Source organism: Cavia porcellus, unplaced genomic scaffold, assembly GCF_034190915.1.
Source record: "Cavia porcellus strain 051 isolate PalLab524CR breed Dunkin Hartley unplaced genomic scaffold, mCavPor4.1 scaffold_10, whole genome shotgun sequence".
In the NCBI taxonomy this organism is placed as follows: domain Eukaryota; kingdom Metazoa; phylum Chordata; class Mammalia; order Rodentia; family Caviidae; genus Cavia; species Cavia porcellus.
Window position 1 is genome coordinate 84,393,417 of NW_026947493.1, and position 4,135 is coordinate 84,397,551.

A 4,135-nucleotide genomic window follows, 5' to 3' on the forward strand; every position below is an offset into this window, starting at 1 on the left:
GAGGATCACGGTCTGGGCCAGGCCAGGGAGGCTGCAGGCACCCAAGCGGCCCTGAAGCCCCATCGGGATCCAGAGCCTGGCAGCTTGGGGGCATCAGAGGGGCAGGACAGCACTGGGGTACTCCCTGCCTGCAGTCAATTTGGATGGGACAGGACCAGGACGGGCAGGGTGCCAGCTCTCAAGCCCTGCCCTGCCCTGCCCATGAGTTAGGAGGCTAGAGCTGCTCCTGTGGGACCAGAGCCCTGTCCTTCTTCTGACTATGCACACTTTGGGGTCCTGTGAGGGTTTGGGAGTCCCATTGGCATCCTTACCCTGTCTTCTCCCATGCCTGCAGAGGCTGCAGGGACCCCTGGGCCTGGCCACTCATGGGGCTCCAGGACGGGGCAGGGGTCAGCTGCCCGGAGTGGGGACACAAGGCAGGAGGGACCACACGAGGCAGGACAAGGACAGGGATGGGGCAGTGGTGAAGACGGCACCACCCAAACCCCCTCAAAGGCCTGGAGGCTCCAGGTCTGCAGCCGTGGCCCCGCCCTGCTGCTGTGGCCCTGACCACCATGCTGTTTCTCAACGAGGCTTCTCCAGTTAGTCCACCTTTTCATGCTGAGGCTTCGTGCACAGAAAACCAGCGCTGCACACCACAAAGATTAAAGGAAAACGGGCCAGGGTTGTAGCTCCATGGCGGAGGCTTGCCCAGCTTGTGCCGGGCAGAGGGTTCGAGCCCCAGTACCACCAGAAACAAAGATTAAAAGAAAGAATAGGCTGGGGACTTAGGCCAGCAGCTCAAAGCACTTACCTGGTCATTGTGAGTTCAATCCTGGCAAAAAACAAAACAGAACAATGAAAAGCAAATCTAATAAGCTAATGTGATTTTTTAAATGCACAACTGGGAACTAAATTTGGTAGGAAAATGTAGGTTCCATATTTACCAGTTTCTACTTGGAAGCCAGGCTTGAAGGCACATGCCTGTCATCCCAGCACTCAGGAGGCTCAGGCAGGAGGATCACTGTAAATTCAAGTCCTGCCTACAGGATACATAGTGAGTTCAAGGACAGCCTGAACTGCACAATGAGACCCTGTCTGAAAAACAAACAAACAAATGGATTTCTACTTGAAAGAGTGCAAGGGGGTAATTTCGCCCTCGCTGTCAATGACAGCGCTGCCGCCCTGACCCTGACCTGCTCCAGGGCTGGATCCTGAGGATGTAGACGCCCTCGCCAAACGCCAAACGCCAAACGCCCAGGTGCAGAGCTCTTGATTCCCGCTGGTTTGTGCTGCAAGAGACAAAACTAGCTGTGGGCGCCTCGCTGCGTGGATGCCCAGAGCCTGCATCTGTCTGCCTGTCGGTGCACTGGGCCCTCCACAAAGCCACCCCAGCCCTTCCGGGGGTTCCCGAGAGCAGCACAGGACCAGGCTCTGTGTGGCAGTCTCACACTGCGGTGTGGGGCTGCAGGCTGTGTCTGCGCCCGGCAGCCACGTGGAAACCTGTTCTGTGGACAGCGTGGTTTCGTCACGGGACGGCATCCTGCTCACCCTGCCGTGGCCCCCACCAAGGTCCTCGGTGACAGCAGTGACCACTTAGTGACAGCAGGGACCATTTAGTCCCTAAATCCGCCGTTGCAGGCCCATAGGGCCCGGACCTCACATATCCGGCTCAGCAGCTTTGCACTCTCACCTGCGTGTTCCCCATCAGGGTAGACGGGAGGGTGCTTGGCGCTGGAGGTGTCTCAGTGCAAAGCCAGTGGCTCCTCTGGAATCTGGGATGTGCAGGCGTGAGCACTGCTGCCCAGGCTGGGGTGCAGGTGACCACGCGCTGTCCGAGGCGTGCATCACTGAGTGTCCTTGTCACTGGCTTTGTATCAAGTGCTTTTGGGAATGTAGGAGGCAGCCAGGAGTTTAAAAGTTTGGCAGCCATACTGGTCCTATTAAGTCAAAACCCCTGGAAATGGGCTCATTTCTCAAACAATCACCCCACTGACTGAGGAATGGATAAAAAAGATGTGGTATTTTTATACCACGGAATACTACACAGCCATAAGAAGGATAAACTGGAGACTTTTACAGATAAATAGATGCCACAGGAGACCATGCTCATTAGTGAAATAAGACACACGTGTAAACATCATAGTGCGTTAGTGTGAGAATCTGAATCAGCGTATGTATATGGATATAAAAAAGTTAAGATATAAAAAAATTAAAAAACATGGGGCTGGAGATTTAGCTCAGTGGCATAAGCGCCTGCCTTGCGGCAGTCGTGAGTTGGATCCCTGGTACCGATAAAAAGGAAAAAGACAAAAAAAAAATTTAAAAAACAATAGCTACTGTATTAGCCCTCTGATCTTCAGCTTAAGCTGAACCGGAAAATGTATGAGCAGAAGCCTGATTCAGGAGCACAGCAATACGTTCACATGTACTGCACAACAGATGACCATCGGGCTGATGAGCTCTCGGAGCGGAGCGCTCCTGCCTCAGCCTCCCGAGTGCTAGGATCACACGTGTGCTCCAATACAGTAGACCTATGGTTTTGGTACCAGCAATGGAACCCAGGCCCCTGTGTACTCTGGACAGAGACTCTGCTGTGCCCCACCCCCACACCGTTGTTTTCTAAAATAAACAGTCCAGAGGTGAGAAGGGAAAATAACGTCCCCTCCCTCCACCCCGAGGGCGGAAGATCCGCAGCTTTCAGCCTTCCCGGAGCGCCCAGCCTGGCAGGGTGTGTCCTCTTGCTGTGACCCAGTCCAAGCCTGTGGTTCTCTTTGGCTCCTCCTGCTTTGGGGGGCGGAGGTCTGGACACAGCTCTGAAGCGTGGCCACCCTCACTGCGCTGTCTGCCTCCAGTCCTCGGTCTCCACGGACATTTGTGAGGTTTACCTTGACTGCAGAGCCCAGGATAGCCTCTGTGGTGGACAGCCAAGGCAATCTGGGCCTCCCTGCAGGTCCTCGTTTTTTTTCTGGGACCTGCTCTGGGGTGCTGGGACTGAGTCCAGCCACAGGGTGCTGGGGGGGGGGGCCTGGGTCCTGGCAGGTGCAGATCTCCGGGGCTGTGGGTTCCCAGCCAGATGGGGGCCCTTGTGGCTAGGCTGCTCTGGTTGGGTGTGGTGGCACATGCCCAACATCCCGGCACAGAGGCTGAGGCAGGATCCCTGGGATCACTGGAGAGTGAGATCAGCCCGGGCTCCACCTTGAGTTCCAGGCCAGTGAGAGCTGGACTGTGCTGGGGTGGATAAAGGGAGCTTCTTTCCGCCTGGGCTGCTCTGTGCTTTGGAAACCCAGGCACTTGGCTGGGGCTATGATTTATGCTCCTGTCTCAGGCGTGCAGATGGGGAGAGAAGCTGGCTGGGACTGTGGGACGCTCCTGTCACGTCCACAAGGCTCTGCAGAGAGCAGCCACTCTGCAGGGAGACCCCTACAAAACGCCTGTCCCCGGGTCCTGGGTGAGGTCTGTCAGGCGGGGACCACACTTCAGCCCCTCTGGGAAGTGGCCTGCCTGGCCTCTCCTGCCCTCCTTGGTCCCCCTGGTCAGCAGGACCGTGGCTCCCAGAGGCTCTGTGTGTCCCCGCTGGTGGTCTTCCTGCCACCCCAACTAGCTTCTTCTCAGCCTCCCATGGGGGCACCCACTCTGCAGGCCTGGGTGCCTTCCTTCCCCTCGGCCCTGTCTTCCCATGATCCTCTGCACTGTCCAGTGCTGCCCCATGCTTCTGTGCAGACTCATTACTGTTGTCTTGCACACTCACACACGCGCTAAGGTGTACGAGGGCAGAGCGCCTGCCCTGATCTGTCACCTCACCGTCTTAGGTTTAGAACAGCCATCAGCTCACCGCGTTCCATGACAACTGCGGAGCAGCGGTCCCAGGGTGCACACCGGGAGTACCAGCTACTCCGGGGAGGCTGAGGGCAGCCCAGACGACTGGGGAGGCCCTGTCTCAAAACTTAACAAAACAAAAGGGTTGCGGTGGAAGTCTGTGGTACAGCACACACCTAGCACGTGTGAGCCCTGGGTTCAGTGCCCAGGACAAAGAAGGAAGAAGGGAAGGAAGGAGGAAAAAAAGAGAGAGAGGGAGGGAGACCGGGGCTCTGCCGGATGGGGCCAGCGTCTCCCAGGCCTCCGTCCTTGAGCACATCTGTCAGTTGGTGCCATC